The sequence below is a fragment of the Bombus pyrosoma genome, linkage group LG18, assembly GCF_014825855.1.
Source record: "Bombus pyrosoma isolate SC7728 linkage group LG18, ASM1482585v1, whole genome shotgun sequence".
NCBI classification, from domain to species: Eukaryota; Metazoa; Arthropoda; class Insecta; order Hymenoptera; family Apidae; genus Bombus; species Bombus pyrosoma.
The window spans coordinates 1,340,736-1,367,377 of NC_057787.1; the positions used below are offsets into that span (position 1 = coordinate 1,340,736).

The following is a 26,642-nucleotide window of genomic DNA, read 5'->3' on the forward strand; positions in this document are numbered from 1 at the left end:
TTGAATCTCCCATAATTGTATAAACATTCAGAGAATACTTATTAACACTAGAACTAACACTCCAGTGAAATTGACTGACTCTACAATTTTATGTGAAAATACCTACTTCGTGTTATAGTGTAGTATAATTTTGTCCAGCCTTAATTATTTAAACGAGTTATTAACATTGAATATTTTGTACATTTTATACTTGCACATTTTAATTTCCCATAATTGTATAAACATCTAGGGAATATTCATTAACACTAGAACTAACACTCCAGTGAAACTGACTGGTTTTACAATTTTATTTGAAAATTCCTACTTCGTGTTCTAGTGTAGTATAATTTCGTCCAGCCTTAATTATTCAAACGAGTTCTTAACATTAAATATTTTGTATATTATATACTTGCACATTCTAACCTCTCATAATTGTATAAACATCTAGGGAATATCTATTAACACTAGTACTAGCACATCAGTCAAATTGATTGGATTTCCAATTTTATTATAAAATTTCTACTTTGTTTTCTAGTGTAGTATAGTGATTTCGCTTTGACTATTCAAACGAGTTATTAACATTGAATATTTTGTATATTATATGCTTGCACATTCTAACCTCTCATAATTGTATAAACATTTAGCGAATATTTATTAACATTAGAACTACCACACCAGTCAAATTGATTGGATTTCCAATTTTATTATAAAATTCCTACTTTATGTTCTAGTGTAGTATAGTGATTTCGTTCAGCCTTAATTATTCAAACGAGTTGTTAACATTGAATTTTTTGTACATTCTAACCTCCCATAATTGTATAAACATCTAGGGAATATTTATTAACACCACAACTAACACTCCAGTGAAACTGACTGGTTTTACAATTTTATTATAAAATTCCTACTTTGTGTTCTAGTGTACTATAGTGATTTCGCCTTAACTATTCAAACGAGTTATTAATATTGAATATTTTGTATATTATATACTTGCACATTCTAACCTCCCTTAATTGTATAAACATCTAGGGAATATTTATTAACACTAGCCAAATTGACTGGTTTTACAATTTTATAAACGCGTCGACCCTCGTTTAGGGACGATGGTCGCAGATGGATTAATAGTAGCAAAAATGTACCACATAACATGGAATTGCTTCTGTAAGAAAGTAAGAAATCAATAAATATAAAAATATTCTATCATCGGGTATTTTTTAAAGACCAGTCATTTCCACTGGTTTTGGTAGAAATAGCATCGTGTTAACTACCGGTAGTTCTAGTGTTAAAAGCGCGCTGAGAGCTAGGGATTTTTAAGAAAGGAAAAATAAATACAGTGGCTGACGAAAGTATTCGAACGCTTACATATGCAAACTCGAATGGGCGAAATAATGTACATTAAAGTAATTTGCTTAGACAAGCAGATGTCAATAGGAAGATGAAAGTTTTGAGGTTATGTCAGTAAAATTTGAAAGGATTCAGCAACGCAATTAAATGGAAACCTCGAACAAGTGTTCAAACTTTAACCCCTTTACAATTCTCTAATTTTTATATTTGAATATTGTTCACATTTTAACAAACGACAAGAACTGTAACGTTCCAAGAACTGGTTTAACCTAAATTCAGATTTTTCTCATATTACGTACAAATTGAAAATATTTGTCAACGTTAGCTAAGATAAGTAGACTATTAAGTTACACTATGCCATAACTACCGAACACCTAACGCGCTTTCTTGTGCTCGACATTGTATCGCTTTCCGCTGCAACATCAACAACCTCTGTACACCGAACGAATTAGCTTCGCGTTAACTATCGCTAGTTCTACTGTTAATTGCATTTTTTTATTCTTCCAGACAATTTACTATTCCTTCATTATCACGTACCACACAGAATACAATCCATCACTGCTTTTGTTAAAATTTTTGCAAACATCTACGACTCGGTAATAGCAGCTGAGTATTAAACAGAATAATAGCCATAAAAATCAAACGATTTCCCAATTGTTTGATCAATCTCCAAACCATTTAAGTATACCATCATTTTTACTATGTACATTTCCAGGACCAAAACGCACTCTTCATCAATAACAGTTCATTTTCTCAAGAGTAACGATCTCTCAGCAGCGACGTCGTGAAAAGGGTGCGCAGGGTAATGACGGCAGCGAGCAGTCTCTCGTATTAGGAAACAAGTTTAAGACCGTGTGGTTGAGTCTGGAAACTCCATGGTGCAGCCCAGCGTGCCGATATTATTACTATGTAAATCACCCGTTCTCCATAGTACGCTGACGCCTACGGTGACAGCCTACCGAGTGGCCCGACGCACGATGGATGAGCTTGAGCTTCTTATTAGATATTCCTATGCCGCCACCCTTCCGATCTGCAAACATGTTCCTTCATTTTGCGTCGATATACGTTGTACCCTTATCGGGGAAACTCGCCTGTTTGTACACGTGGGCGTAGCACAGTACTCGGCTGAGGAAATTGCACTTCAATTGAAATTGTCTGCTTCGCTTTCTTCTTCTACTATCGGCATTTTCAGACTGAACATTTAGAGGTTCACGGTGAAAATAGGTACTCGGCATCATGAGGAATAATTGGTTTGGAAAAGAGCGTTAACGGGGGTGGTGAAGTGGAATTTCGAATATCCTGTTCAGCTGCCTGTTGGAGAGAGATCGAGCCAACTTAATGTAAAACTTCCGTGACTGAACGAATGGAAAAGTGGAAGAGGGTTCCCAGAGAAAGTTATATTTAAACCATTAATTCGACTTTAATGTACCCCGGTAACGAAAGAAATTACCGCTGACGAGAAATTGTTACCTTCGCTGGACGTCCAAGTTAAATCAAATTCTATTCCTGATTCTGTGCGATAGCTTCGTGTCATTGTCTTCGAAGCTTCAATAAGCAAACCTTCTGACAAGCCATCTTCCTCAGCTCGCAGGCAAACTATATTCGATTATTCTGAGAGTTTCTGTATTATTCTGAACGCGTATCTCGCTATGAACATTTAGTTAATTCATGTACAAACTGCAACAACGTTGTTTACAAATTCTTGCGACTTTTCGCGTTATTGTTATTAATTATTAATATTCTGAATTCCTATACATTTATTCGCGTTACCATCAAATGGTTTATTCATTGTCAGCCATCTCTCATTTGCGTTTATTGTCATTTGTTGTTACATGAATTCTTCTTTAAAGAAGTCACAGCTAAATACCATCCTATTCCACTGAGGGATGTTTCTATGAAAGAACAGTTAAACCAACAATTATAAAATGTAAGTGACAGTACGTTATTTTCAAATGAAAGATTCCTTGGCAAAATTAAAAAGAAACCAGACAGTAGCTTTCCCTCTCTCTTACCCTGCACTCTTTGAGACACATTCTTTACACCTTCCCTGCGTAAGATAAGCGATAAGATCCTGCAATTTAGTCAAAAGAAGGAGGTATGAAGGAAGAAGCAACGGAAAACGATTGAACCGCCAGGGGTGGCTGAGACACTTGGATAGGAGGTCGGCTGACGCTGCTACCGCCCGTCTGCCCTCAACCAACGAGTGACTACAGACATTAGTCCACTGACACCATTGACACTTTTATTAATGACATCGATGCCTGAAGCAGCATCCCCTCCAGGGGCCTGGTCTTCGTTCACCCTCGACAACCCTCCAGGGCAGATTTTCTGCCGCGGCGAATGCAGCCGCGGTAACGTCGAGGATTCGTTCCTTTCCATCTCGCAGACCTTTTTTCCCAGCATTATTGTATTCCCCGGCAAGAAGAACAGCAACTTTTCTCTCACTCTCCACTCTCATCCCGTGTCTATCTCTTCTTCACGGTCCTCCATTCTCTTCTGTGGCCTCTTTTTCTCCGCTGTGACCCTCTCGCTCCGTCGTCTCCGGTGTTCTTGTCGCCCTGGCCCCCGTTGCCGCCCTTCTTCGCCGCCTGTTCATCCATTCCTCTGTCCTGGGACCTCGCGAGGGAGCGGCTCTCAAGTTACATTGAAAAATCTGGCGGACGGCTGAAAAATTGGCGATACCTATATCATCTATTGTGCCTTGCAAGCCTCTCCAAGCTCGATCCGTTTGCCCGCAAAAAAGCGTGTATTTAACGGATACCCTCGGTGTTCAGGCAGCCGGCGTGTAGCTGTTTCTATCTTCTTTTCACTTCTTCAGTATCGATCGCTAATTAGAAATTATGGACCGGTTCTAATCTGTTTGCAAACGTTGCTTGTAGTCAGCCGGGACAAGGAGCACCCAGCTTGCGGAGAAATTGGGGTGGCTTTATGCGTAGGTTTGGTGAATCATACGACGCTGCTTTTGAATTGATCGTTGTTTGGATACGGGCAGTCTGATTGTGATAGTATCGGAGCATTCAGAAGCTGTATCGACCAACTGAAAAATTGAAAAATAGAGAAAAATGATAATTTTACGAGCGTTATTTTGTTCATCTTACTGTGAAGTTTACTATCAATTGTGTCGTCTTTTTAGGATAAACGTACTTACTAGTCATCTATTTCTTGAAAATTGAATATCAATCGCAAAGTTGAGGAATTTATAAGGAACATAGTTTGGCTTTTGGAAAGTTCATTATGAATATGAAAAATACTTATACCTATACTTATTTCAACATACTTTTCTATTACAAATTCATCAATTGGTTCCTCTATCAGTCAATCTCAACAATATCACACATTAAATCAATGAATAATAATAACAATTTACTTGATTTTGACCTCATACACTATGTCTGTACTTATACTTATTTCAAATTCATCCACTGGTTCCTCTATCAGTCAACCTCAACAATATCATACACTAAATTAATAAATAATAATAACAATTTACTTGATTTTGACCTCATACACTATACCTGCACTTATACTTATTTCAAATTCATCCACTGGTTCCTGCAACAGTCAATCTCAACAATATCATACACTAAGTTAATAAATGATGATAACAATTTACTTGATTTTGACCTCATACACTATACCTGCACTTGTACTTATTTCCATATATTTTTGTATTGCAAATTCATCTACTGGTTCCTCTATCAGTCAACCTCAACAATATCATGTATTAAATTAATTAATAATGGTAACAATTTATTTGATTTTGACCTCATACACTATACCTGCACTTATACTTATTTCAAATTCATCCACTGGTACCTTTATCAGTCAATCTCAACAATATCACACATTAAATTAATGAATAATAATAACAATTTACTTGATTTTGACCTCATACACTATGTCTGCACTTATACTTATTTGAACATACTTTTCTATTGCAAATTCATCAATTGGTTCCTCCATCAGTCAACTTCAACAATATCACACATTAAATTAATACATGATGATAACAATTTATTTGATTTTGACCTCATACACTATACCTACACTTGTACTTATCTCAATATATTTTTCTATTACAAATTCATCAATTGGTTCCTCCATCAGTCAACCTCAACAATATCACACGTTAAGTTAATAAATAATAATAACAATTTACTTGATTTTGACCTCATACACTATGTCTGTACTTATACTTATTTCAAATTCATCCACTGGCATCTCTATCAGTCAATCTCAACAATATCACACACTAAATTAATAAATAATGATAGCAATTTATTTAATTTTGATCTCATACACTATACCTGTACTTACACTTATTTCAATATATTTTTCTATTACAAATTCATCAATTGGTTCCTTTATCAGTCAACTTTAACAATATCATACAATAAATCAATAAATGATAATAACAATTTACTTGATTTTGACCTCATATACTATGTCTGTACTTATACTTATTTCAAATTCATCCACTGGTTCCTCCATCAGTCAATCTCAACAATATCATACACTAAGTTAATAAATGATGATAACAATTTATTTAATTTTGATCACATACACTATACCTACACTTGTACTTATTTCCACATATTTTTCTATTACAAATTTATCTACTGGTTCCTCTATCAGTCAACCTTAACAATATCATACACTAAGTTAATAAATGATGATAACAATTTATTTAATTTTGATCATATACACTATATCTGTACTTGTACTTATTTCAATATACTTTTCTATTACAAATTCATCAATTGGTTCCTCTATCAGTCAACTTCAACAATATTATACACTAAATCAATAAATGATGATAACAATTTACTTGATTTTGACCTCATATACTATGTCTGCACTTGTACTTATTTCAAATTCATCAATTGGTTCCTTTATCAGTCAACCTCAGCAATATCACACACTAAATTAATAAATAATGATAGCAATTTATTTAATTTTGATCTCATACACTATACCTACACTTATACTTATTTCAATATATTTTTCTTTACAAATTGAGGAGTTTATAAAGAATATAGTTGATCAGTTTGGCTTTTGGAAAATTCATTATGATTATATTCAATATAAGGAACAATCTTCTTTTCTGTCTTTAGCCTTTTTCTTGTCCTGTACCTGAATTTTCTATTTTTATATCCCAATTGTGCCCTCTATTTTTATTTCCTATTCTTATTCTTTATTCTTTATTCCTATTGCCTAGAACTTTTACATTACACGAAAAGACTAAATTACTCGCAACATTTTTACCGACAATCCATTCGTCATTTTGTATAAAATATTTAATAAAATTAATCTACGATCGTTGAGTACCTAAATCCACGAAAGCATCTAACGTATTACTCAAAATTAGTCGAGACCCAGTACGATACCATATTATATCTTACGATTAGAGTGGAAGGGTGGGGGCAGGAAGGAGGCAGGGTGACCCACACTCGGGACAAATAAATCTTATAAGTAGGCGGTTCACGATACTCGGATCGGCGGCCGCAAATCCGCGGATAAGCCATCGAGAACAAAAGTCCGGGAGAGAACAACGTGGTCAGAAAAATACGGTACGCATTCGACGGTTGGGATAAACGCGGCGAATGGTTCCATTGCACGAACAAACGATCCGATCGAATTGTCATTACAAACGACGTGAGAATTTAGAACGTCGCTGTATATATATTGCTTGTTACCCGGTCGATCGTGCAGATATTTCGTCCTCGTTGTCATCAGTTTTCATAAATTTCTTAACTCGCGTTTTCCAAACACAAAGTTTCCCTGCCAACTTATCCAATTTATTACTCGAATTTATTTTAAAACGACGACGCGCCTCATCGCCTCGATAGAAACGATCTAAGCAATCGAGAAACCATACAGCCACGAAGTTGTTCGTTCAAAATTGCAGCCCATAGAGAAGAACATCTTCTTAAAGACGTTATCAAGGTTATCGCTATTGCACATTATCCGAACAGCTTCCATAACCCGAACCACGATCCACCACACGCAATCCATGTTTCTCCCATTTTGATAACGTTATCGAATGCTGTAAAGAAAACTGGACGCTGCGTGGCATATCGTCTTTCAAAATCCTGATCATCGAACGACATAAGAGAAACGAGGAATTTGTCTCTACTTGACTCGATGGACCATGTTCAACGGAAACGAAGTGTCGACGCATGAGAATCCCTAGGCCGGGTAATCCGAATTCCTGATCTCCTTTGTAAAGACCTCTCGAACAGTGTTTTCCCCGAATATCCCACCACTTCACGTGGCAAGCGGACTGGGGTAAAACGAGCAAAGGAAAGAAGAGCGGAGCGCGTGAGAGAAGGAGAGGAAGGAAGATAAGAAGCGTGGAATCGGTCTAGGCTGGGTCAGGCTCCAGCCTGCTATCTCGTCGGGTTGGAAGCGTGTGCTGATGGATGACAAATGGCTCCTCCACGACGCGTCACTCTAGGCACTGCTAGGGGCTCCTCCTATACGTGATCAACCATAGCTCTGGCTGACGTAGGGGGAATAGGAGGGGCAGAGAGAAGAAGAGAGAGAGAGAGAGAGAGTTGGGGTAGAAAACCGTGGCGCAACGGGGGTTGCGGTAGGATAGAGCGCGTTGCTTGAAGAGGGGTAGAACCGACACGGGATACGGGGGTGGAAAGGGGGTAGAGCAGCAGGAGCAGGAGGAAGGGAGTTTGAACGGGTCGGCGGAGATAAAGTGGGACGTCTGATCCTCCGTCGAGGCGAGCAAAAAGATCCTCGCGCTTCGCGTCCCAGGAGACGGAAGCCGGGAACGAGAAAAACTCCCCCAAGCCACGTCCACCCGTCCCTTCTTCGTCTCTCTTCTCCTCTTCCAGGCCCCTCCTTGTCCGATCTTCTTTGCACTCGCACCAGCATCACCGACCGACGTAGCCGACGCTTTCATCCACCTTTTCCAGCACCACGAGCCACCCCTCCAACACGAAGAAAGAATCTTCGAAAGGGAAGAATCTCATCCCGTGGCGATGGCCCTGTTAATTAGTTCGGAATAATCCAGTTGTATGCACGTGTAATACAAATTTCTAACGTGCACAAGACGCGTTGTCGCGTCCTCAAGCTCAGTTTTTGGAGGATTTGTAATTGGCGAAAGAGGGTAACGACGCGAGCTCGCATGAATTTACGATAGAGATTGGTCATTTTATTAGCGTGAAATGTTTGTGCGTACGGCATGTTGGAGTACGTTGGAGGGAAAATCGAGAAGATACGCAACATTTCGTTACGTCAGATTACGAATAAAGCAAACACTCGGAAGAGGTTGAAAGATGGATGACTACGTGGCTCGAGCCTCCATCATGAGCGACACGTCAGGCGGTTCGTATGAATTCTTCTTGATTGCTGGGCCGGCTGTAAGCATAACGAGCCACCCGCTACGTCCATCAACCACGCACCGGTCAATTCATTTCGGATACGAACACCGGCGTCTGACCACGCACACCGACGTACTCGCGCGCCCCTCGCAACGCGTACCACACGTGTCCTCTCTCTTTCCATCCTTCAGGATGCACTACGCGCGTCACGGACATGCCCGCAGCGTGTACTTACGCGCCAGATATTCCCGCTGGGTTGACGCCTAACCTGCCTACCTACGGTATGCGAGGTGCTCGTTTTGCTCGATTTCTTGATTTCAATCTTCGTCCAGTTCGGCCGTCGGAGACGGACACGTCGGGGGACTGATGAGCTGCTTTGTAAGCGAAATGTCAAACCAGGGCCGAGCCCGTTCCTCTGGCGGATAGAAAAATGTGCACATGGTATCGAGCCGACCTGTACAAACACGGCACGTTTTTCTCAACGAGATACACGAGGAGGGCTCGCCCAAGTTATCGAGGGATAGGGGAATCCCTGTAACTTTCGGTTACACCATCTGCAAAGAACGTACGTTGTTGGCTATTTGTATGATATTTTGCCCAGGAGTTTCAAGCTCCAGAAGATTCCAATTAAAATTCAACGTGTTCCTTCTGTTGACACGATACTAATAATCCGCGCGATGACTAGAAATACTCTCTGGCGCATCGAAGAATGAAGCCGTTACCAAGGCCAGTTATTAAATACCTGTCTGTCCTTTTAGCGCGAGTACGCCGCGTATAATTTGCGGACAAGCGGAGTCCGCGCGCGTTTCGCCCTTAGGTTTGCTCGTATCAATTACCGTATATAGCAGGATAGGGCCAGAAACGCAATAAAGACATTTAACATTGAGCTTTATTACAGGCGACCAGCATATCAAAGGTTCGAGTCTCCGCGTCCATAGGCAGCGTTTAATATTTTACCCGTCTCATTTTCGCTGCTCGTAAACTATTCATTTATCCGCGCCTATAATCTTGATCGAAACTACGCATTATTATCCTTCTTGTACCATCAGCCTCCCCTTCGCCGACCGCCTCTTTTCTCCCACCCGTTGCCCCCACCATCTTCTTACCCTTTCTCACTCTCTTTCTCTCCTTCCGTCTGCCCTTTCGGCTTCTACCAATTTTTACGCACGTCGCGGTTATTTCATTTTTCTCTGCGGTGGTGAACGTTCTAGCAAAGACGATTGTCGTTACGAGGGGTTGGTCGGCACGGAGCGAGGGAAGTATCGCGATGCGATTGTCATCTCGTCGCCAATGACGTTGACGTTGAGAGGCTGAAAAAATGTCGAAAAATGTCCACGGCGCGCAACAGAGATCAGCGGATTTCCCATGTTCCAGCCGCGTTCAATTATCGATCGGTTTAACGCGAGCTGCGTTGTTCAGCCGTTCGCATTCTGCATTTATTAGCGAGCAACGCAGAAATAATTATGAAACGAGGAAAGAGAGACGGAGCGAGGCCTGAAATTTGTCCTCTGCTTACGGTGTATTGATAAACGCCGTTTCGCCGTAAAAAGAGAGAAAGCCAGCCATAGGCGTAGACGCTGACGGGGCTGATCCGCGCCACCAATCTGCATAATATATATTAAAGTTTATTATCGTGAGCGGCCACGAATCGATACTTTGCGGTCTTTACTTGCCGGGCCTGCTTTTTGTCTAAATTATACACGTCGCCTAATGTCTTAACTGAAATCGGCTCCGAATCATTATCATAATTTTGGCGTTTCTCGGGGTTCTTGTTTTCGTGGCGCACGATGCGTGCAATCATGTTTCTGGGTGGCGTCGCAAGTTATTGCCGGTTTTTATACGGCGATTGAGATATCGCTGTGTATATACTGTATACTTGTCCGTTTCTTTCTTGCTTCTTCTTCTCGTTTCGTTCGCTTTGCCCTTTCCCTCGCCGCTTTCATTGCGTATGTCGAGGTTAACCTCAAAATGACGTAAAAATGGCGGCAAAATACGAAAGGTAGACGATACGCAGACCTAATTATCGTGGAAATTTTGGGCGAAACTCGTGCCGTATAAAGTTGATAAAAGAGACAATTGTAAGTTTACAGGCTGGTCTCGGTGAAAATTGAACGACAGCAAAGATCGATCCTGCTTTCTCGATAACTATGGCACCGTTCCGATCGTGTTGAATAACGTCGATTTAATTTCGTCCTTGTAATTTAATGGCGTTATTTATAAAGCAATTCGTAGGGGTATCTGTGTACGATTATTCATGCGAATCAATTAACATTATAATTTCTTCCATTTAATTGTGATTCATTCGGTTCCGGTGTACTGTAAAATTTAATTGAGTATAAAATTGATGACACTTTCGATAAATGGATAAATATCGTTGCGCGTATAATAACAAACACTTAACTTTCGCAAAATTCCCACCATCCATTTGTATCCTGTGGATTATTATCTTTCGTAAATCGACAACAATTTCCTCTAAAAAGCTAATTTTTGTGATTCTCAAAACAGAAGATGAGAAAAATTTATTGAAATTACACCATCTACGCTTTGTTCTATATTTGAAGCAATTTTCTTTCAACGTCACTGTTGGAACATCTTCCACGTTCAACTACATTTAGCATACAATAGAATGCACGAAAATCCAGAGTTTTTGTTTCCGTTGAAGAGAAACGGCCGAGGACGGCGACTATGCAAATTCCACCCCCGAAACGACTGTCCCCTCAGTCGGTCAGACATGATTAAACACAGAATGGCGTTGTTTCAACCCCTTGCAGAACGTTCAACGTAGCTACCTCTGGAGGCATCCGACTCGCCAGGATCCCTACGATTCATCCCTCAGTTTAATCACTACCCCCTTGAAAACTCGGCATGGCCTGTGCTTTCGTGGCATTCAATAACACGAAGGCCACCCCTCTCGACGATGGCCCGCAGCCTTTATCGGATCTCCTTATTCCGCTTACACCCTACGAATTTATCTCGTTACGTTTTGATTCTGTCGGCAGACAGGCCACGACTCATCCCCTAATTGCTATTCATTCTCGTTCATTGATAAACTCTTTCCCCTTAATTGGAATTATTACCGCGGTAAGTTTCGTTGTCTAATGTCGCCGAAAGACACGCTCCTTTTCTTTATTAATTTTCTCCAGCAGGATAATAGTTGGTTCGATTGCTGTGCTATCGTTGCGAGGAATAAATTTTTATAAATTTGCAGAATATAACTAGGAAATTATTGATTTGTCTTGAAGAATTAATTTTATGAATAGGACCCTGAATATTCAGCTTCGTTAGTTTTGTATATTTGATTTCGTACTAAGTTTCTTACAAATGAACAAGCACAGTTATGAATCAAGGCTACTGCTGTTTCACGATAATTAACAGCAAATTAAACATGCCACGGAAAGCTGGAAAACAAACAAATAGCCACCTTTTTGTGCATTTTTAAAAATTGCGAAGAATCCAATAGCAGCCATGTTGATTAGTTCGATGGTTCTGTACAGTGTCGATATTCCAATGTCGATAAGAATGGAATAATAGAGAAGAAAAGTGAATGGAGGAAGAATGTCGACTATAAAGAGAGAACACGTTACGGGAATTGAAAAAATTTCATGGTTCGTGACAAAACGTAAGCCAGGGGTTGGTCCTAAATCTTCTGGAGAGCTAGAGAGAATGCGACAGATTGTTTCGTTGCATAGGATGCCGTAACAACCGCATTTAAACCGCTAAATGGATCGTCTTTCTCTCTATGTGTATCTCTTTAACTGTTATGTTATGGCGACTCTCCGGCTGCGCCATTCTACATCCCCTTATAGCATCGCGTTTACGTTTACGAGCACCACCGCTGACGTTTACGAGCCACCGGCTGACGTACGAGCCACTTGCTGCTCTCTTGCTTCCATTGCTGGCGCCCGCACGTTAACGTTTTGCCACCGTCGCCTCCGATCTCCGGTTCGAATTTGTATTTTAATGTTATTTTCATCTTTTAATGTGCCTTTGCCGCTTGAAGTTTCTGTCGATTTCGAATAAATTATTAAAAAGTAATTTACCTAATAGTAAGCTAACCTAACCTAACTTAACTTAACCTAAAACCTAATTTCTTTTATTAATGATGGTAATAATAGAAATATGGCGAAATGGATGATACTTAATTGAATAAAATAATATAAAAGAGAGATTGTTGTTCGTTTATTATATTCTAATTTATATATTATTTATATATTATATTTTAATTCCGCATGCTTTATTTGTAACTATACTAAGAAATGAATTATTTTGTTGTAAAGTAACGATGAAAGAGTTTCATTATTTATTTTTATCGATTTCTTTTTTCTATCAGTTTCTTTCGTTTTATAAGGAAATAATAGACGCACAATGTTTTTTTTATTATGCACGAACGTAATAATAGAAATATAAGGAAATGGAGCACACCTAACTCAATAAAATAATACAAAATAGAAATTGTTGTTCATCTACCATCAACTTACGAAACGAAAGAAACTTTTCGAACGACCTGATATAATTAAAAATAACGGAGGATAAAATGCAGTGAAGAAATATTTGTGTAGAATATTGGAACAGTTGATAGGATTAGGAAAGAAAAATTGCTGATAGAAAATGAAATAGAAAATAAAGAATAAATAAGGAAACTCTTTATCATCGTTAGTTTATAATAAAATAATTAATTTATTAATATAGTTATAAATAAAGTATGCAGAACCAAAGTATTCCTTGCACACTTAGAGTATCTGAAGAAAAACTACTAAGAAAAATTCTTGATCGAATAATAAATGAAATAATAACGACGACTCTTTCATTATTATCCTAACAGACATACAATTATGTCTATTTATAACTACACACAAAGTATCTATAATAATATTAATTTCTGTTTTGTCGGAATTTCCCTAATTTTGTAAGAATTTAAACGATTTCATAATATGCAAGGTACATGATCCTTATTGCTTTAACGTAGAATTTCTTCAAAGAATATCATGTACCTTAATAAGAATTGCTTTAACGTAGACTCTTCTCTTCCTTTTCTTTGAAGAATATTATGTATCTTAAGGAGAATTGCTTTAACGTAGACTCTTCTCTTCCTTTTCTTTGAAGAATATCATGTACCTTAAGAAGAATTGCTTTAACGTAAACTCTTTTCTTCGAAGAATATCATGTGCCTTAAGAAGAATTGCTTTAACGTAGACTCTTCTCTTCGAAGAATATCATGTACCTTAAGAAGAATTGCTTTGACGTAGACTCTTTTCTTCGAAGAATATCATGTACTTTAATAAGAATTGCTTTAACGTAGACTCTTCTCTTCTTTTTCTTCGAAGAATATCATGTACCTTAATAAGAATTGCTTTAACATAGACTCTTTTCTTCTTTTTCTTCGAAGAATATCATGTACCTTAAGAAGAATTGCTTTGACGTAGACTATTTTCTTCGAAGAATATCATGTACCTTAAGAAGAATTGCTTTAACGTAGACTCTTCTCTTCAAAGAATATCATGTACCTTAAGAAGAATTGCTTTAATATAGACTTTTCTCTTCAAAGAATATCATGTACCTTAATAAGAATTACTTTAACGTAAACTCTTTTCTTCTTTTTCTTTGAAAAATGTCATGTACCTTAATAAGAATTGCTTTGACGTAGACTCTTTTCTTCGAAGAATATCATGTACCTTAATAAGAATTGCTTTAACGTAGACTCTTCTCTTCTTTTTCTTCGAAGAATATTATGTACCTTAATAAGAATTGCTTTAACATAGACTCTTTCCTTCTTTTTCTTCGAAGAATATCATGTACCTCGAAAACGCTGAGAAAACGTCTCATTATAATAAGTTCCGGTAAAATTTGACCAGCAAGACACGAGAATGCTGTCAAGAGAAATCATGCAGGTAGGACGCGGAGGGTGGTCGAAAGGTACAGGCGGTAGAATTCGGGTGCAATTGGTTTTGCATTTCGTCCACGTAACCGGCGTCCATTGCAGGAGCAGCGTTTGAGCGATTTATGGGTTCGGCAACCGCATTGTATCTGTACGTGCCGGGCGCCGTGACGCACCGTGACGTGACGTGACGTAACTGACAAGTCGGATGTGAAACCTGGGAAGCCGATCTTGCGTCTACCTAACGTTCATCCTAACCTGCCCTAACCTGCAACGTTACCCATCGTCGCGTGTTTCACGCTATTCCACTTCTGTATATTTCCTTTCCTCTTTCTTCTTCCTCTTACTTATTCTTTGCTCTCGCTAGCACGCGTATCTATACGCTCCACGTGTCTTTCTTTCCTCCTTTTCTTTCCAAAGCTCCGCGGCAAATTTATCGCTGGCAGCTATCCCGGCAAAAGGAAGAAAGTTGTTCAAAATTGTGTACACACTCGGCGTACTACAGACGGCCAACGGTTGCTCCAGCAAGGGGGTGATAAGTACCTAGGATCAAGGACTTGGGCTTGGCTGCTGGCCATATTTCTCAAACGTTGTTGTTGCTCGCGGTGGGATTTTCTATCGCCAATTGATATTCGTATCTTTCATACGGTTTCGCGGCACACGGTTCCCTGAATTCCTTCCCTTCGTGCGATGTCCGCATGGCATCTGCACGAGATTCTGCTCGACCGATTGGAGGGATGATAGATAAGCCATTACGAGAGTAGCCAGGATATGAGAAATTCTTTAGATTAACGAAACTATCCACTTCGTTGGCTCAAAGTTGGTTCAAAGATCTGGTAAAGGAAGATTCTTGCAGACTGTACATACTTCTGGCTAAGCTGTGTATCTGGCTGATTTCAGAATAATCAAGGCTTCATGATCATAAATCTATCAGGACGAGAAAAGAAAAAAGGAGAAAGATGCAACAACTGACGCACATAGCAAGAAGCATCAAACGTATCTCGGCGTTCATTCTTCTTGTGTCGGACCGACGAACAGAATTCCCGCATCGGCGAGTAATTACTGCGGTCGTTAGCGGCGGGCGTTCTTGAATTAATAATGACGTCACAACGCCAGACACTTCTGTTTGGCTTTAATAAGGAGACGACAGGTCGCGTTCGCCGTTAGCGACGCGCGGGGGATGCTGTTCTCTCTCTCTTTTGACTGATTAACTATCTCCGGCGCTAATTATCCCCTCAAGTTGTTAGCCACCCTACACGTGACGTCGCGTCTGACGAAGACGTTCACCCGGCGAAAACTGCGACGACGTTGTTAACGACAGAAACGTGGATGTCCCAAAAGAGTACTATTTTGCGTCTGGTCGCGTTTCAACGCTTTGGCTCACGCTTCATTCCCATAGTAGAGGCTATTCTCGTTTTAAGAGCGCAGTTCTACTTTTTAGTATATACCTGTTACATTGTATTACACAGCAGTCAAATTGACTGGTTGTACAATTTTATTTGAAAATTCCTACTTTGTGTTCTAGTGTAGTACAGTGATTTCGTCCATCCTTAATTATCCAAACGAGTTATTAACATTGAATATTTTGTACATTTTATACTTGCACATTTGAATCTCCCATAATTGTATAAACATCTAGGGAATATTCATTAACACTAGAACTACCACACCAGTCAAATCGTCTGGTTTTAAAATTTTATTATAAAGTTTCTACTTTGTTTTCTGGTGTAGTATAATTTCGTCCAGCCTTAATTATTCAAACGAGTTCTTAACATTGAATATTTTGTACATTTTATACTTGCACATTCTAATCTCTCATAATTGTATAAACATCTAGGGAATATTCATTAACACTAGAACTAACACTCCAGTGAAATTGACTGGTTTTACAATTTTATTTTAGAATTCCTACTTTGTGTTCTAGTGTAGCATAGTGATTACATCCATCCTATTCAAATGAGTTGTTAACATTGAATATTTTGTACATTTGAATCTCCCATAATTGTATAAACATTCAGAGAATACTTATTAACACTAGAACTAACACTCCAGTGAAATTGACTGACTCTACAATTTTATGTGAAAATTCCTACTTCGTGTTATAGTGTAGTATAATTTCGTCCAGCCTTAATTATTTAAACGAGTTATTAACATTGAATATTTTGTACATTTTATACTTGCACATTCTAATCTCTCATAATTGTATAAACATCTAGGGAATATTCATTAACACTAGAACTAACACTCCAGTGAAATTGACTGGTTGTACAATTTTATTTGAAAATTCCTACTTTGTGTTCTAGTGTAGTATAATTTCGTCCATCCTTAATTATTCAAATGAGTTCTTAACATTGAATATTTTGTACATTTTATACTTGCACATTCTAATCTCTCATAATTGTATAAACATCTAGGGAATATTCATTAACACTAGAACTAACACTCCAGTGAAATTGACTGGTTTTATAATTTTATGTGAAAATTCCTACTTCATGTTCTAGTGTAGTATAATTTCGTCCAGCCTTAATTATTCAAACGAGTTATTAACATTGAATATTTTGTACATTTTATACTTGCACATTCTAATCTCTCATAATTGTATAAACATCTAGGGAATATTCATTAACACTAGAACTAACACTCCAGTGAAATTGACTGGTTTTACAATTTTATTTGAAAATTCCTACGTCGTGTTATATTTTTCTCCGCAATGATGTAACGACTTTCGCATAACTGAAAAAATAATATAATAAATTTTATTTTCTTTTTTATGTATTCAAACTGAAAATAATTTTTCATCGAGGCTACTTATGCTAATACCAGTTAAAATGTCTGGTACTTGTCAAAGTGTAAAAGGGTGCTGCAATCTGTTTATCGAACCCCAATTAACCAGTTTCCTCGTTTCGTACAACTTGCCACTCGTCTTTTAAATTTTCACCGCGTATCATTCGATACGACGATATCAGTTATCAGGAAAATTCCGGATCGATCGCTAGATCGCTAGATGCTGTTGCTAGAAATACCACAGCAGTCGAAACGACTGGTTCTACAATTTTATAAACGCGTCGATCCTCGCTTAGGTACGATGGTCCTAGATGAATTAATAATAGCAAAAATATACTGCATAACATGGAATTGCTTCTGTAAGAAAGTAATAAATCAATAAATTATGAAAATATTCTATCGTTAGGTATTTTTTAAAGACCAGTCATTTTCACTGGTTTTGGTAGAAATAGCTTCGTGTTAACTATCGGTAGTTCTAGTGTTAGCTGCCATGACTGGTCCTTTGTGTCGCGATGATAATGGCGAGAGGTGGATTCAAAGTTGAGGATATACAAAGTTAAGGAATTGATAAACTTTTTGGTCCCTAAGTTTTCTAGAACATAGGCTTCTTCGGAGAATAGATTTATAGGAACGTCACAGGTTCGAGAAAAGGTGGGTGGAGCGAAGTTTCGGAAGAACTTCATCTTTCCTTGGAAAATGAACTTTAAGCTCGGGGGATTTTCACGTCCATAACGGAATTAATCGCGTTGTGTGCCGGTCCTTCCTTCATTTATTTGTCAAAAAAGGAAAAACTTTCGATAGTTTAAATACGAACTTAATTCACAAACGTAATCTATGTCGTTTAATGAACAATACAGTCGTATTTCTTCGATACTTCGATAAATATTCTATATGAATTCATATACAGGAACATAGAGAAGCCATGTATCCACCCTGTGCGGAGTTGGTTCAACCCCTGTGCACGAAGCCACACGAACGCTCGAACGGCAAAAGTAAACAATGAGCCTGCGTTGCGGTGGGTTTTATTTTTTGAAAAATGGAGGAACGACAACGCGGCAGCCGGACTTCCGGAGGCCTGGTCGACAGCTAGCATTTTCCCTGCCTCCCCCCATTATGCTCTCGTTCTCTCCATTTCGTTTCACCCCCGTTTCTTTCAACCGACTCTTTCCCTCTGTTTTCCTTGCCTTCTTCCGACGTTCCTTTATCGACCCGTCCATCCTTCTTTCTTCTCCAACTCTCTCTCCCCTTCTGTCTTTCTTTGTTTCTCTCTCTTTCTCTCTCTCTATCCTTTCCACGTAAGAATTTCTGACGGCACCCTCTAGTTACACTCGATCTTTCTAGCTGACGTTTATCCCTTTCTCTACCGATCTCACGGTTTACCTCTCGCTCCCGCCACTAGTCCGCTCGCTTCTTCAACATCCCTAGCATTCTCTCATGATTCATCGCCGCCACGATGGATTATCCGTCTTCTCCCCCGCTACACCCTCGCTGGGTCAGAGACTTGACCAGATCGGACACGAGGCAACCATCGACCTGTATCGTTTCCTTCACGACGATCCCCAATTTACCCTGAGAGATTAATGCTTGATATTTTGGCATCTTATAAGTTGACTGTGTGGCTGCTTGTGCAGTCGTGGATATTTAGACACGCGAAAGTATGTGAAATATTCAAAGTGCAGCGTTTAGAAATGTTGCAGTAATTATTTCAAGAGAAACTCTACATCTTTATTTCTGTATATCCGTGACCTGCAGACTGCTATTACGTAGAAAATAGGACTTAGTGAAAGAAAAATATTGTAAATAAGGAGAGGAGCATATTATCGCGCCCTTGAATATACATTATGTTTTGGGTTACAAGGTGTGGAAACAAAACAGCTATAAGTAGATTTCTATTACTGTTTCTTGTAGCCTTCAACTGTAGCTACAAGTTTAACTTTTTTGGTATGTCCTTTGCCACAGATATATGAACGTGCTCCCTATCATAACTTTTTCTATTGTATACACTATACCTGTACCTATACTTATTTCAATATATTTTCCTTTACAAATTCCTCCACTCGTTCCTCCATCAGTCAACCTCAACAATATCATGTATTAAATTAATTAATAATGGTAACAATTTATCTGATTTTGACCTCATACACTATACCTGTACTTATACTTATTTCAACATACTTTTCTTTCACAAATTCATCAATTGGTTCCTCTACCAGTCAACATCAACAATATCACACATTAAATTAATAAATGATGATAACAATTTACTTGATTTTGACCTCATACACTATACCTGCACTTATACTTACTTCAACATACTTTTCTTTTACAAATTCATCAATTGTTTCCTCTACCAGTCAACATCAACAATATCACACATTAAATTAATAAATGATGATAACAATTTACTTGATTTTGACCTCATACACTATACGTGTACTAATACTTATTTCAACATACTTTTCTTTCACAAATTCATCAATTGGTTCCTCCATCAGTCAACTTCAACAATATCACACATTAAATTAATAAATGATGATAACAATTTACTTGATTTTGACCTCATACGCTATACCTGCACTTATACTTATTTCAACATACTTTTCTTTTACAAATTCATCAATTGTTTCCTCTACCAATCAACATCAACAATATCACACACTAAATTAATAAATGATGATAACAATTTACTTGATTTTGACCTCATACACTATGCCTGTGCTTATAGTTATTTCAATATATTTTTCTTTACAAATTCCTCCACTCATTCCTCTATCAGTCAATCGCGACAATATCATACACTAAATTAATAAATAATTATAACAATTTACTTGATTTTGTCCTCATACACTATACCTGTACCTATACTTATTTCAATATATTTTTCTATTACAAATTCATCCACTCGTTCCTCTATTAGTCAACTTCAACAATAAAATTCAGCAATTGGAACCAATCTTTGCCTAGGTTTAATGCTTCTTGATTACATTGCGAGGTACTCGAGACCGTCAGTTGGCTACAGGTGTCTATGTCTTCATGAATATCTACAAAACTATCTAAATCGTTCAAAGCCTAACAAACATTGTACAATTTAGTGGACGGAACAGATCTCTGTTTAGATGATTGAAAATTGAATGTTAATTGCGAAGTTGGACAATGAAATTGAAGAATTTATAAAGAACATAGTTGGTCAGTTTGGCTTTTGGAAAATTCCTTATGAATATGAGAAACAATCTTCTTTTCTGTCTTTAGTTTTTATTCTAGTCCTGTACTTTAATTTTCTATTCTTATATCCTAATTTTATTCTCTATTTCTATTTCCTGTTCTTATTCTCTACTCCTATTTCTTATTCTTTATTCTTATTCTTATTATCTAGAACTTTTACATTACACCAAAAGACTAAATTACTCGCAACATTTTTACTGACAATGCATTCGTCATTTTGTATAAAATATTTTACAAAATTAACCTACGGTCATTGAGTACCCAAATCCACTCATCAGAATACTTAAATACTTTTACCAAATCTGCAGTTTACAATGCAACACATATATGCTTGTCCGGAAAGTGTCTTTCTTTCGCAAATGTGTTTTCTACAACAATGCACCTTCGTACAAACGTGAAACCAAGTAAAATATCGCGGTGTTTATCCCAACAGAACACAATGAATCCTACGTAATTCTACAAAATAATACAAAAGAAAAAACCTTGTGCTACTCGTATTATTTCCTCATAAAGCAGAAGAAACTCTTCGAACAACCTAATATTTATACAAAATTCTACTATTTTATTTATAACCAAGAAACAACGCAGTTAATTAACCATACACCCTATATACCTACTACTACTTCTTGCCTGTTATGATAAAGGAAGAAAAAAAAGACGATCGAACGTTACAGGTTGGTCGATAACGCTCACGCATCCGGGGGAAAACTGGGGGGCAGCGAGAGGCGGTCGCGCGCGGTATACGCGAAGGCGTGCGCAAAACCGGAAATTACTCTCGATATAAAATATTCTTGATACCGGTGAGCAATGGCTCGCGATCGGCCCTACTTAATGCCCCCGGCTGGTGCTTATAATAATCTCTGCTAATAATACATTTAAATATGAAAGACTAAAGCAGGATACCAGCCACGGTAAGCTAACCAGAATTAAAAGACGCTCGATGACGACGGCGTGTGCTGTACCGAGGGTGGATGGACCTTCCGCGGGACCGTTTTTCGCGTTCGCGCGCGTACTTTCCGCACTCAGCGTACGTTTCTTCTTGTAAACTGGTCTTCGCGGTCTACCATGGCCGCCGCCGCCGTCGTTCTGTATTCCGGTCCGTGCTGTGTTGCTCTGTTTTTCGTTTCACGAGCGACCGCCCGAAGCTTCGAACGCGGCCCTCGTTCTCGGACCAGGCCCCGACCGTTTCGAAAGTACAACGTATTACGCGCTGCAAAACGCAATTTCGTTTCCCGGCGGGGCAATTTCGAGAGCTTCGAGAGCCACACTTTCTACCCGAGTGAGCCTCGCTAATTGCGCCCCTCGCGCACCAACAGTCGCTTTTCTTTCTCTCTTTATTTCTTCCTTTTTCTTCTTCCACCTCTTTAGAAGCCCTTCCCGATACCAAAGCTGCTACTTTCCAACGAGTGTTTAAGCAAAGTCGATTGGCGAAGGAGAATGCGTGTTACGTAAGCGATGCTAGGTGAATTGGAGGCTGATCGAGAAAGGGGCAGCAACGTATATTTTGTGGAATCGCGTGCGAGCAGATTAAGTCGTTACCATGCTACTACGATGGTCGAAGGGAAAAGATGGCTGTGGACGATGAGCGTGATATTCTGTTGCACCAAGTGCTTCGATAGAATAGATGCGTCTATTTGCGTTTACTCGAATGGATGATGTGCTGTCGGCATTTTCTTCCATTTTATTTCTCTACGACAGGTTAGAGCATTCAAAGAAGCGTTTATTATGTATAATGTTTGTTCATCTTCATTAATGCTTCTTTGATGGAAACGGTCCGCCGCGTCGCTTCGAAACCTGTTGGCTCGAAACGCTTCATTTCATGAAGACGTTGTACGCTACTCGCAGTCGTAGGAAAATTATTGCCATTTGCGACTGATCGATCGAGCTGCCGGGCCCTACGGTTAATCGTAATCTATCATTTGCAGTTATGCTACCCGATTCTCGGATAAACGTGGCCATTTCCTCCTGTCGTTTGCTATCACACTCGATCGTTGCTGACACTTGTCGCTCGCCTTTTCCATCTTATTGTACAACTCGGCCTTCGTTAACAAGGATATTTCGCCAAATTCAAAAACCTCCGAACACCTTAATGGCGTACATTTGCCGTGAATATTCGCGGCCAATTTCATTTCCAAAGAATTCATTATCGCAAACGACCTTTCATTATACGAAACGGACGAAAAAGTAGTTGGCGAAAAATAAAAAAAGAAAAAAGAATCAAAGGAATTGCTATGAATCGTTTTGTAAAATGGGTAAAATGTAAAGAGAGAAAAAGAAACGAGATGATAGTAGAACCTCTAGACAGAAATTAATGCGCGGTTAGTTATAATTTCGAATGCAAATTGTACGATGTCGCGTACATTGTATCTTTCGCTGAATCACCAACGAAAGGAAAACATTGGCAATCGCATCTTTCTTACGATATCTTGCAATTTCCTAGCGTTTACATTTTTTAAACTACGCGCCGGAAATTGCCGGTTCAGCAAAGATGTGTAAAATAAGAGCCGCTTTCGTTCTTTCTTTTGTATCGCGATGATCGCCTTTGCTCGTTACCTGCACACGATCCGGTTCGTCGATTGCTCGTAAACTTTTCAATGATTAATTCCTTTTCTGCTATTTAACGTTGATCGAGTTCACGCTGCTAAGAAACGTTAAAATCACCTAGAAAAATGATTTCATTAATTTTATTTAATCGACTAATTTAATTTCATATAAAATTCACAGATGTTTTACAATTTCGCGAATGTTTTCTAGTCGTCGATTGAATTTTCATTTCTAGTGCAAGTCATCACGATGTTCAACGCGTATTTAATTAGTTTAATTAGGGCAAATACCCTGTTACCTAGCTGATTTTACAGAAATGATGTCGCCTGCTTTTGACTGCGCTGGACGTTAAAGAATGGCCGATGCGTCCATAGAAAGCTGCTTATAAACATCTTTATCGGGTTAACAGCTATTGGCAAAGGCTGCTTTCCTTTGCAACGCGGCTGTGATATACTGGGTGTTTGGTAATCCTCTCGTAACCGCTTCATTACAAGTCGCGGTAAGATAAAAAATTTAGCGAGAAGAAAATTAGAAATAAATAGCCAGTTTTCCTAGTACAATTCCGATAAAATTTTCCTGCTTTCGATTTAAACGCCTGGAACATGCAATTTTTCACGTTGGTGTGAATTTCTCATCAAACAGCTACATACAGTCGAATGGCAATTTATTAAAGCAACGATGATTCCTTATTTATTTTTATTGATTGATTGATTTAGTTTTTTTCTTTCCTAATCCTACCAGCTGTTGTTTCAATATTTTACGCAAATGTTTCTTTGCTGTTTTTTATCCTCTGTTATTTTTAAAAGTTTCTTTCGTTTCACGATAATAGATGAACAACAATTTCTCTTTCATATTATTTATTGAATTAAGTATCATCCATTTCGTTGTATTTCTATTATTACGTTTTGCATAATTCAATAAACTAATATAAAAGAAAAAACATGATGCGTTTATTATGTTCTTATAAAATGAAAGAAACTGATAGAAAGAAAAAATAAAATTCGCGGGCGTCGATAAAAATAAATAAGGAAACTCTTTCATCGTTGCTTTATAACAAAATAATTAATTTCTTAGTATAGTTATAAATAAAGTAAGCTGAATCAAAGTATTCCTTCCACACTTAGAGTATAATAGACGAACAACAATTTCTCTTTTATACTATTTCATCTAATTACTACTACTAGTAATTCAATAAATTAATGCAAAACAAAATTGCGTCTATTATATTCTTACAAAACGAAAGAAACTTTCCGGACAACCTAACATTAAACCACGATAGCTGTGAATGAAAGTTGCAAACGTCTTAATCGCGTTGACATGAAATTTGTCACACGAACAGAAGATCCTATTGTTTCAAACAGCCCACGATGAATCCGTTCGTCTGACAGGCGAGACGTTTCTCTTACCGCAGAAAATTCCAACAAGCATTCCACTCTAAATCACTCGAGAATCAACAGACAATAACATTTGCCTATGCTCGCTTTTTTTTTTGCTTTATCAATATCGTTCAGGATAACCTACAATGATCGCTACGATTGGTAAACGGAACGATGAACGACAGCGCGGAACTCACCTGTGGCTAACAAGTATCGAAAATGCAAGACCAATGTCGCACGCAACCAGAGTGTCCTGATTTTTAAAAGGCGCTCGATCTCCGATTTTCTTATCCTTTCTTCCTCTCTTTTCCCTGACTTTTATCCCGCGGCGAACAGGCGTCCATTAATCAATGTATACATACATTGTCGCGGTGGACAGCCCACGTCTGACACGGAGGATGATTATCTGAAATAAAATATCGTGCGACAAATCACTTCCTTGCCAAGAGTCATTTAACTGGTTATATAAAATTACAGGCGCATTGTACGGCGGAGCAGCGTGCAGAAGTCGCATGAAAAGTGAACCGTGAAATACGACCGTTAAATAATTCAATGTAATTCCGGCGTCGTTGACGGCAAACAACCGATGTGAACGGAAACTTTTCGTCGCGGCTACCTGTTCAATCTTCCAATCAGATTTTCGACAAGATTGCCGACGTAAAACCAAGCGTACGAGGAATGTTTTGTTAAAAAATGTTAAGTTGGTATGATCGCTAGTTCCTACAAGCGAAGTTGGTACGAGACTTCTAACGACGCCCTTTTGTCTTAGGAGTCGATCACGTGTTAATTATCTAAGAATAACCAGTGTGTTTAGATGTTTTGCACGGCGAAGCAGCGTGCAGAAATCGCATGAAAAGTGAACCGTGAAATACTACCGTTAAATAATTCAGTGTAATTCCGGCGTCGTTGACGGTAAACAACCGATGCGAAAGGAAACTTTTCGTCGCGGCTACCTGTTCAATCTTCCAATCAGATTTTCGATAAGATTGCCGACATAAAACCAAGCGTATGAGGAATGTTTTGTTAAAAAATGTTAAATTGGTATGATCGCTAGTTCCTACGAGCTAAGTTGGTACGACTTCCAACGACGCTCTTTTGTCTTAGGAGTCGATCACGTATTAATTATCTAAGTGTATCCGGTGTGTTCGGACGTTTTGTACGAGGTGGCGAAATATAGAACGTAAATTAGAATGTGCGTGAAGCTATTAAATATCAACCCCAAACCTATATTTAGTAACATGTTTTTCATTTGATCACCAGGTCTTGATGTAGGTTAGATTCTTGACGATAGATGAGAATCAACAAGGACAAGCAATCAGGTTGCTTGGAACAGCTTTTGCAAATGTAAGAAGAAATATTTGCACCGGTGACGAGATGGCGACGCTATTAGTCCTGGCGATACAATAACCAACGACCCAGGTGAAAATCCTTTGTCAAACTATCACGAAAGAACCCGCAGAAAATGCGAAATTCCGCGTCGCGCTTTCCCGCGCTCGAGTTGCATAAATCATGCCGGAAACGCGGCGTTTCTCATACGGACGAAATAAATTCTTTTCTTCATTTTCATGCAAACGAAGAGCGCGGCCGCCATATTCTCGATCGGTCGGCGCGACATTTTTCCGCCGGCAACGAAACCTTTCGTTTGAAACGCCTTTGCCTTCCACGTCTTCGTTATGCGCGTATAACATACATATGCACACATTCGCGTGTATAAACACTGTATTACGCGTGCCTACGTATTTATTATTATTTCGTTTCTTCTTTTTATTCCTGTTCGTTTGCCACGCTGCCGAAGCACAGAGCCGTCAGACGCAGGGACGCCATTCGTCGTGGCGGCGCATGTGAAAATACGACGGAAATATTTCACTTTTCGTAGCGCTCGCGCGCCCCGACGACAGCGTCGCGGTGCCACGTCACGAGGCATTCATTTCGAAATACGTACACTGGTACGTCCAGGCTCCGGGGAGTAGCCTTAATAAATGTAGAAGCATTTATAAAGGCAGCAAGATGCGAGTATTCTCTCTCTTTCGCTCTGCCTCTTTTCCCTCGTCTTCTTTTTCCATTTCGTATTCTTCCGTTTCCTCTCTATCGTTTTACCTCTTCGTCTGTTTCTCTTCGACCGCTGTGTTTTTTCTCTTCTTTACCATTCGCGCGGATGACGGATGGAAATAAACGTGGAGAAAC

General features: G+C 38.8%; 1 protein-coding gene and 1 long non-coding RNA gene across 4 annotated transcripts in view; both read left to right on the plus strand.

Moving 5' to 3' along the window:
• The window catches only part of LOC122577275, a 146,389-nt gene that overhangs the window by 26,870 nt on the left and 92,877 nt on the right, over positions 1-26,642 (plus strand). The window lies entirely within an intron of this gene.
• The window catches only part of LOC122577276, a 33,347-nt gene continuing 32,216 nt past the window's right edge, over positions 25,512-26,642 (plus strand). For both annotated transcript variants that reach the window (XR_006320192.1, XR_006320191.1), the window contains exons 1-2: positions 25,512-25,650; positions 25,719-25,877. This is a non-coding gene — a long non-coding RNA (uncharacterized LOC122577276). The remainder of the gene's footprint in view (positions 25,651-25,718; positions 25,878-26,642) is intronic.